At 43.7% G+C, this 10,089-nt stretch overlaps 1 long non-coding RNA gene across 2 annotated transcripts in view; it reads left to right on the top strand.

The window, feature by feature from the left end:
* The first annotated feature begins 246 nt into the window (after positions 1–246).
* Positions 247–10,089, top strand: part of LOC114865363 (uncharacterized) — a 41,361-nt gene continuing 31,518 nt past the window's right edge. For both annotated transcript variants that reach the window (XR_008696148.1, XR_008696149.1), the window contains exons 1-3: positions 247–544; positions 943–1,309; positions 5,348–5,442. This is a non-coding gene — a long non-coding RNA (uncharacterized LOC114865363). The remainder of the gene's footprint in view (positions 545–942; positions 1,310–5,347; positions 5,443–10,089) is intronic.

Genomic DNA, 10,089 nt, shown 5'->3' with positions numbered 1-10,089 from the left:
CAGTGGGGATGTGGGTTTCAAACCATAGCACTCTATGCGGACATCTATATAGATGAGAATATTATATAGATATAAATAAATAATGGAATGCTGGTACATTTTTTTTGTCCTCTGTACACAAGATGTGAGCAAAGTCAAAACTTTTAGCTTTAATTTCAATTTTAACTCATACATTTAACATTCTGTAAAACGAGAAGTATGTTAAGCGTTCATGTTATGCATCGGTACACAGAGCATGCGCAGGCAGTCAATTACTGCAGGGCCCCGCCCACTCTGGCGCGCGCACCGTCACGTCGCTCACCTGTAGCACCTCGTGCAGGTGCAGCAAATCTGCAGCAAACTGCTCCGCTGTCTTCGGTAAAACGATTATTGCTGCCGCACTTCTTTAACGTCTGTAATAGAACAAGTCCCGGAGACTGCGTGACCTCAGCATTGTGTCTGGAACGAACCGGAAATGGAGTCTCCTCGTGAACGTTGTTTTGGACCGGATTAGCATCAAAGCTAGGTCGCCCCCCCTGTGATGCCCTGGCTTCACCTCGACAGGGTGAGATAGCGTTTGACCCATTTTCTTGATGGTTTAAATGTTATATGAAATTTAAATGAAATGGTTGATTTGGGGACAATACTAAAATTTATGGGATTCACCTGTATTTTACCAGACTGGATGAAAGTACATCAGTGTACTTTAGATAGTAGATGTTAGTAGATGCTGGACTATGAGTCAAACACTGGATATCAGTTTAGAGGCTTTAAACGAAATTATTAAATTACATTAATTATTTCTCTCAGATCCTGAAATGAAATATCACAAACACAAACCTTTCAGCTGAAGTTCTAATGTGCTTCATGTGACAGCAAATGGGCTCAAACCACCACTGATCTTAATTTCCACAATTATGTTGTTATAACGCTAATAGGTAAAATATGATCTTGTTTATCCAGCGTGCTCAATACAAAAATCTGCTGAATGTTTCCTCTGTCTTCGACGGCTGCCTCACACACTGATTCCCGGTCCCTGGAGGAGCAGTGTGGGAAGGTCACACAACTCATCATCTTCGCCTTAATGAACAAATGAGAAGTCTTGCGCCCTTTAAGGCAATTTTGTGTGGCACACTCAGGCAGTTAATGCATACATGAAAAGCGGGAAGCAGGGAAAGATGAGCAACGATGGCGACGACAGGGAAACAAGAGGAGTCGGAGTGGAGGGGCTAAAAGGAGAGACACGGCTTTCAAGCTTCATCACCTTTCCAGGTGTCTCTGTCTGCATGATTTCATCTCTGAACTGCAATCAACTTTCCTAATGAAATAAGTAATTAACATATTATAATTGTCCTACAGTTTGGTTTGACAGAAATAATTTTCCATATCTAATACTATGCTAATTTAATCTATTTCTCTTTCGCCAAAATGACCTTTTTTTAAATGTGTTTCATCAGAGATTTGCTTTGGCGTAATGTGTGTGTGTGTGTCGGTGTGTGTGTGTGCGAAGTAGGGATTCATTTTAGCAATTTGTTTTGTTTTCAATGCTATTATTACCAAAAGTAAAAAAAATGCCAAATTTTTTTTTGTACTGTTTCTAAAATAATTGCCTTTTCTGAGTGCTGTTGTTATGAGGTTACTGTTCTTGGGCACTTGCAGTTTAAACAACCAGTTGCCTCAGCTTCTATTTAAAATATTCCATCCACCAGAATCGAAATGCTTGATTAAGTGTGCAAACAAAGCAGTCTGCTTTGTCTTTAGTAGGTTTAATAAAACAGTTTGGCTTAAATAGTTTGACCTCCTACTGCTATGTGATACTGAGGCCTTCAAAGCCTGTCGGGTCCTCATGGTTTCTGTGCCATATTGTTGTAGTACTCTTTCATATGTGCTGGTGAGGTGATGCTGAACAAATATTTTCAGTTGTTTGATTTGGAGAAAGGAAAACACTGTTGTCGAACCAACACGCTGTATTGGCAGCCGCCCTGAGTTAGGCCTCTGTATCTGGACTGCAGCATAAGCAAGATCCCCTCACTGTCAGAAATTATGATGTACAGTACGTCCAAAATGCATTGGGTCTTTTAACACTGTGGTTCCACCCCCCCCCCCCGGCCGATAATCAAACTTGTCAGACTCCAGGAAAACAAGCCGCCCTCAGCCATCGACGCGCTCGCGCTCCTGAGACGTCATGATAATCACATGAGACTGCGGCGATCGTGATCACGAGTTTGTGTTTTTGAGACCCCCCCCCCCTCCACAAAGAGCGCAGTAAATATCACTTTACGTAATTACAAAAAGGTCAAGCGGGCTGCGGGGGATGCGGGAAGCGGGGAGGAAGTAATGGCGGCCCGGCCCGGCGTGGGGCGACTGACAGAATGCGTGGCAGCCGGTAACGAGACAGCGCGTCGCCGCGCTCCTTGTTTGCGCTGGGTGACGGCTGCCGGGCCTCGGGCTGCTCTGACAACATTACCATACTTTTCACCTCCTATACACAAAGCCCGTGTCATCATCGCCTTGGTGTGGCGCGGCCCATTTGAGGCTTGACACCGCCGCTGTTTTAAAGTGTCACTTAGGGTTTCAGGCGTGAGCTTATTAGTTCAATCAGACTCAGTGCGGCTGCTTAGCGCGCGTGCCAACTTAAAATCAAATCTGAGCGTGTTGTGCTTGAATGCCAACTTTGCCAAATCTGCCTGAGTGGCTTCCTACAGTTGAGTGTAAAATTACACTTTTTACACAAGTAGGTGCTTTACATTACAGCGAAGACATAGTTTATTATTCTGCCTCGTTGAGGTTAGCGGTTACAGACACTGTGGTGCAAATATCCACCGTTTCATTGTCTGTATCCGTTTTTATTTGCGTCTTCCCAGCGCCGCCCCCCTGGGTTTTCCTTTTTATTGCCACAATATTTCCTTTCGTCCTCCCTGTCTCTCACTCTCCACTTGTCCACGCGGTTGAGAATGTTCTCATGAACACACATGAGAGTTCTCATGTGAATACGGCCGAGGCGAAAATCCATTTGTTTTATGGCTCAATAAGCTGGAATCTACAGGCATTAAGCCTTTTATTTCAGCGCTGACACGCTTTTCTGTCACTGCACATCTCGACCCCTGCAACATGTTCTGGACTGTGTGTCAGTTTTTATTTTAGAGGTGCTGTCTCTAGGTGTCAGTCTGTGTATTATATGTATATGTATAGATGGGGGCGGGGCAGCACCACAGTAAACGGTCAGTTAATTAGGGAGGTGACCTCACCTTTTGTTCACCGCTCTGTGTTTTTACTAGTTCACTGTTGACGTGTATAAGACTTTATTTCTCCACGTGGGAGACGGCTTTTATAACAAAACTCATGTACTGTTGTCACACACTCATTATGTTATTGTAATGAAATATACAAGATTTCAGCTGCTTTTATGTTCACATCCTCATTATTCCTCCTTCCTGCAGGTGTGACTTATAAAGCTGTACTGTTCGATTTAAAATACCACATATACTATGTTAAATATTTTACTACTTAAGATGCTTGATAATGAAAGTGACCTAAAATGCATCGTCTCTTCTGCTAAATCTGTGCCTTCGATTAATGTCAGACAGAAGCCGGCCTCCCCATTCTACTGTATTATGCTCCATTTTACAGTTGGCTGTGTAACAGCCCATTAATTAGGAACCTTTACATTTATGCCTGCACTTCCTCTGTCGGTTGATTGATTGTTAAAGGGGAAACAGACATTATGCCCTGATGGATATGTGCAGTTTCTCGAATGTGTCAGAACTGAGGAACTGTAAAAATCTTCACATTCACAAGTTGAATGTGTTGGCATCATTGAAGCAGCATCTTCACATCAGTGACAACATGTTAAAAATGTCTGGCCTGTGAATCATCAGGAAAACAAAAGGTTTCTGAATAGAAATAAGCACTTGTGCTATAATAGAGTAAATATAGAGAAGCAGTAATGCTTAATTTTCACACTTTTGCTGAATGTGTTCATCGACAGGAACGCCCGACTTAGATCACCTCATCCAGACAGATCATTAAATATAAATTATTGTCTTTTTGTTCCAGTGCAGCTCCTCAGTGTCCTCCGGTATCATGTATCAGTTGGTGTCTGGCCATGCACATGTTTATGTTTTTATATTTTGTGACTGTGAGGAGAAAAGAGCTTAAGGTCGGCTCAAGCTTATTAATCCACCGGCACTCAATCACACAGTCGCTCCGTGAAGGAGGAGAATGCTGGAGAATCTTCCTCCTTGACGTTTCCCTCTTCCACGACCTCTGTTGTTCTCTCTCTCTCTCCTTTGCTCTCGCTCGCTCGCTCTCATTTCCCCTGCAGTGTGTGTGAGTGGTATCCATCTGTCAGTTGTCAGTGCCAGGGAGTGATACAGAGAGCTGTCACTTCTCGTCAGCCCGCACTGGTGAGGCCTTTTGCAGCTGCCCTGCCTGACTTGAGGCCAGAGGAAGTGTGTGTGTGTGTGTGTGTGTGTGTGTGTGTGTGTGTGTGTGTGTGTGTGTGTGTGTGTGTGTGTGTGTGTGTGTGTGTGTGTGTGTGTGTGTGTGTGTGTGTGTGTGTGTGTGTGTGTGTGTGTGTGTGTGTGTGTGTGTGTGTGTGTGTGTGTGTGTGTGTGTGTGCGTGCGTGCGTGCGTGCGTGCGTGCGTGCGTGCGTGCGTGCGTGCGTGCGTGCGTGCGTGCGTGCGTGCGTGCGTGCGTGCGTGCGTGCGTGCGTGCGTGCGTGCGTGCGTGCGTGCGTGCGTGCGTGCGTGCGTGCGTGCGTGCGTGCGTGCGTGCGTGCGTGCGTGCGTGCGTGCGTGCGTGCGTGCGTGCGTGCGTGCGTGCGTGCGACAGAAAAACAAGACAAAGTGAAGGCTACAATTGAAGGAAGGCTTGGAGGGAGATTGGAACCAGTGCAGGAACCAGAGCAGACTGTAAACATCACATTACCTTAATATGCTCAGCACTGTATCACTATGTTCTGCACCGGACATGAAGTCATCCGCGACCTTTATCAACCTCTGTTGGTGACCAGCAGCCACTGCACGCCTCCTCAGTCTCGTGCAGCGCCAGGATCGGCGTAACGCTGCAAACGCGGCCAAGCTCATGGAGAGCATTAAAAAGCATTCTAGTACAGCGCTCGCAAGCAAATGTCAGCATGCTCACTATGGCATGAGATTTGTTTGTTTAATGACAACAACGCCAGATGGAGGAGCTTGTGAGTCATGAAAGAGTCATTTGGTTCTCTACGGAGAGGACACAACTCCTCAAAAGATGAAGTGGGATAAAAATGCAGCTAGATGATGACACCACTGACCAGCCACGAACAGACCATGAATCTGTTTGTTTCTCCTGTGTGACCCACACCTGTTTCTTTCTTACATGTAGATACTCAGACGAAGCGCGGACGGAGAACGGCTGACGTCTCCGAGGTGACGGGTGGAACCAGAGGTGCCGCTGCTTCAGCAGCGCTTGAAGAACCAGTAAGTGAAGTCATTGTGGGTCATGGGAGGACACGCTAACACTGAGCTTGGTTGAGCTTTGTAGCTGCAGTCGTCTTTTCAACAGCACTATCTCTTGGTAACAGCTGCTCGACTCAGATGTTATTTATACTGTTATTTGGATGTCATTTATTTACTGCAAAACCATCACATGAAAAGTTAGTTTTTCCACGGTAAAGCAGTGACTGTTACTATGGCAGCGTTCACAGCTGTAGACATGCATGTGCAGGCGCGTGGGCCAGGTTTGGATTTCATTAGTTCTGAACATGTGTTGCTTGTCTGGTTCAGATGGGTGTTGTCAGACACAACGACATCAGCGTTTTAACACGATGATGGTGGACGCACCCAGGAAATAGTATGAAAACAAGGGGGATGATGGAGATCATTGTGATCATTGGTGTCAGGAAGTAAACTGGCCTCCTGCTTCAGTTTCTGCTGGGATGGAGGCGATGCCCCTGTTGCGTTGCTGCTCTTTTGTTGTCTGTCGCCTTCTTCTTCTGTGGTGTGTAGAGAATTTAATTTTCGGTCTACTTTAAACCACCCAGCTTTTTAAGAGTAAAACACATTTTTAATTTTAATATTGTTTGGATTTCCTTATGTTGATTAATTGGCTATTCTCATATTTCCATTGTGTATAAATATAATAATATACTGTACACTTGATTCCAGCAGACCCTTATGGGCCTCAGAATATATGTATATGTGGACAGTAATTTTATAAAGATGAAAATAATTTAGGGCTGTTTTGAAAAGAGCGGTAAGAATTTATCTGCCCTCGTTTGCTTCCTGTGAACGTGTAAACCTTTACAATCCTACGTTCTGGCCCAGTAATATATTCTGTCTTTAAGGAACGTTTCTCTGATCTAAGTATGTGAGTGTGTGTATTTTGTGTGTGTCTGATGTGTGACATTAGCAGGATAAATAAGAATCAAATGCTGTTTCAAGACGGGAAAAACATTGCACACCTTAAAAAAAAAATCTCTTCAAAGCCTCCCCACCAAAGCTAGAAATTCCTTCCCGAGGCATCAGTAAAATCAAAAACAACAAACATCGCACTTTAGCTCATGTTTAGTTAGTGAAATGTTTATTTTTTTTTCAGCAGAACGGGAGATGGAACACACTGGGAAAAGTTTCGAAGCACAAAAAGCAGCGGTAGCCCCTCAACCTCCACAAGACTCTCATTTTGTCTTCCTAATCTCGGCGTGTTCTGTGGACCGGTTGTACAAATTGTGACAGATCACCTTATCTTTACCTCGTCATCGTCGGAAGGCGAAAAAAGGAAAAGGCGTATTAAGATTACCATAGAATTATTTGTGATTCACACTGGGCTGGGCTCTGTTGTGTGATTGAGAAAAGCATTCGCAGATATGTAACCACAAACACTTTGTTTGTCGATGGAGGAGCTTTTCTAATGATGCTGCACACCATGAAGGAGAGAGAGAGAGAGTTGCAGGGAGCTGTTGGCCTATATAGACGCCCCCGTGGGAAGGGCTGAGAGTCTGTGATTCTCTTTGAGTAGGCATTTTGTCATGTTTTATATCGTTCAACTAATAAAACACAAGTCCTTGACTAAAGACTTGGACTCCCCCTGGATGTCTGCTCTAAATGGGCAGCAATTGTTTTGCCTTAGACTCACACCTCCATCTCTTCCTGTAGCTAATACACTGAACATCTTTATTTACTGTACCACACTGCAGGTTAGCATCATTTTGAGGGTAAAAATAAAATGAAATTATTGTAATAATTAAAAAAAAAACATTAACAGTAGGACAGGCTCTAACTGCAGCACCCCAGCACGTTTGATTACATTTGTCATCGGAGCTAATTAAAAGCCTCATGCATTTTATTTTGCAGTATCATGCTAATAAAATGTGAGAAATCTCACATAATGATGACACTGTAGGCATTATCATATTTAATTATGTGCCGAGCATGAATATTACTATGAAATCTGAGCTCCTGAGAAGCAAAGTGGGGGGCAGCTAATGCTGCCATCCACAGCCACACGTCTGTGTTGGCCATTAATCTTTAAGTAGTACAACAGTGTATCCACCCAAGTACATAGATCTGTCTGTACGCAGACAGTATGAGTGATCACCACACAGATGAATTAAACAAGAGATTCTCCTGCACGCAGATCAATACGTGCAGCGCCATTCTGCCCTGTGAGGGAACATGTTATCCTGCAGGTACGTGCAAGGCTTCCACCAGGCAGCAGGGTTGCCTGTGGCTGTCTCTCTGCCTCTTAAACAAGGGGGGGGGGGGGGGGGGGGGGGGTATTGTTGAGTGGGCCTAGACACAGTAAAGAGCCAAGAGCTGGTGTTTAACAGCACTATTAACAACGAGATGGGAGATCGATACAGCAAGGTAGAGAGGAGGTGCATCTCTGTCACGGTGATGTGTTATTAGTGGCCGACAGTGGAGCGATCTGGCTTCTCTCCCGTTCCTGGCCTTGTTGTACACGGCGCCTCGCAGCAATTAAAGCGAAACCTCTCTTCCCACCCCGTGCTCCACATTCAGAGCCTGTAAATAACCATTTCAGAAATCGCACCAACATTAACCGGTGCTGCTGACGACGGGATCCCTTGACACGACAAATAATACCTTTATTGTGGCACCATTAAGATAACATCCGCAGTCTTTTTAGCAGCAGTGTACGACTGTGATACCTTCAAGGTGTAGGATGATGCAGATAGACTCGCATCCACCGACAGATTACTCTTTATTTGCGACAGATGCTCCTTCTCCTCCTGTTGTTTCCTTTATGGCCTAAGCGATGGGTTCCTGGAGGGGAGATGGAAAGATGGGGGTTATGTTGGAGTAGCTCATGTCGAAATACCAAAGAGCACGATTAGCTTGGATTTAAATGCACAGACATAATATTTTAGATATTTACTACGTAAAATCAATGGATGGATTGCTTTTAGTTTTATATTAGTTTTCACAGTAATATTAAGATGATTATTTAAGTATATTCTCTAGTCTTGTGATTAAATATGTGATTCTTGTCACCTGTGAATTTACTTTTAATTTGATTTTAATTTAAGAATGGATAGAATAAATAGGAAATGATGGTGGCATGTGTAGTTGTGTCTGGTGCAGCAGCTATAGGTTCAAGCGTTTGTTTCACTGTTACAGATGTTCAAGGAAACAAATGAAATGGAGGAAACAGTCAGTGTGAGCCACGCATGTATCTGAGGGCTCCTATCAGTGGGTGGTTCCATTAGCAATAAATCCCTCCAAGAATTCATCCTACTAACAACTATTAGCTTATTAAACTATATTTCCTTCTTCCATAATGAACCAGATTGCTCATTTGTATTTCCTGTCTTCATTTCCTATTTGTTAAACATAAGCAAAAACAAGGAAAATGCCTAATAATAGCAGCCTTATTCCATAAAGTGCTGTAATGTGTTCAGTAAGTCAATACTGCAGTAAAGCTCTATGCAGTGACTTGACAACATCCCATTTTTATCTTTAATTTATTTTATGCATGTATATAATTAGATTCCCAGTAATGGATGCTGCAGGTCTGTCATGTTGTGTCATGGCCTGATATGTGTTGTGTTGTTTGTGTGCTGATGCTCAGGTTGCAGCTCGGCCGCCCGGCGTCTGCCTGCTCTCCGTGTGTCGTACGTTCGTATCTGTTCCTCTGTAATCGCGTGTCCTAACGGAGAGCGGAGCTCCTGTTGGAGTTTGTCCTCCAGATGTCTCTGTGAACTCCAGATGCTCTCGAACGCTGTCCTGCACAATCATCCTTCTTCATTCCCACTAACAATTAGGTAATGAAATATTGATTTTTAGTTAGATTCATATTGATGCTATTAGCTTTGCATTGATAAATCACTGATGCTGGAAGCCAGACCAGGAAGGCATTACCGTGTGTTAATCTGATGGATTTGCCCTCTTCTTCCTGCTCTTCTCTCTCTACCTGAACGCTCACACTTCATCTTCTCTTTACTCTGTCCACTGCTGGTTCATAATGGTGGTTTTCACTATACAGTATGTTAGTCATCTAACTTGCCCTTGCTGCTTTTATTAACAAACTCAATTATCTAACGAGGGAATTTAAACTGAAGGGGACTTTACTTTCAGTTGTCATGTAATTTTCAAAAAAAAAAGAAAAAAACTACACAATGCACTTTAAAGCACCCCACATATGCTACGATATAGCATGTGATGCCGACCCTGCAACTTCAATACCATGCTCTAACAATCGCAGCGCACAGAACAACATTTCCACTCGCCTACTGTGACTGCTGGGAAATCTTCTTATCGCAGTGTCCACCTGTCTGCGGCAGCGCTCAGTATTTTTGCCTGCTGTCTAGTCATTACTGTCACAGTAGGGCCTCTGTATCTAAAACTGAGACACTGCAAAACACTTCAAAGACTTGAAACAAATTAAATTGTACCTTCATATGAAAATGCAACTGCAATTGCAGATCTTAATGAGGTTTATAGCTACTGTAATTTTAGACCAGCCCTGTTAAAACTTCAATGAACTTTTACAGTGTGGGATTAGTTGAGTAACGGTTTATGCAGGTCAGCAGGTCTGTCATTTAGCCGCCTGTTGTTGCATCTTAATACAAAGCAATGCAGCATCTCATTGTCTGAGTTGTTTCTAAACCC

This window comes from Betta splendens, chromosome 11, assembly GCF_900634795.4.
Source record: "Betta splendens chromosome 11, fBetSpl5.4, whole genome shotgun sequence".
NCBI classification, from domain to species: Eukaryota; Metazoa; Chordata; class Actinopteri; order Anabantiformes; family Osphronemidae; genus Betta; species Betta splendens.
The sequence above is the reverse complement of the archived record's forward strand: the minus strand, read 5'-3'. Positions and strand labels throughout refer to the sequence as shown.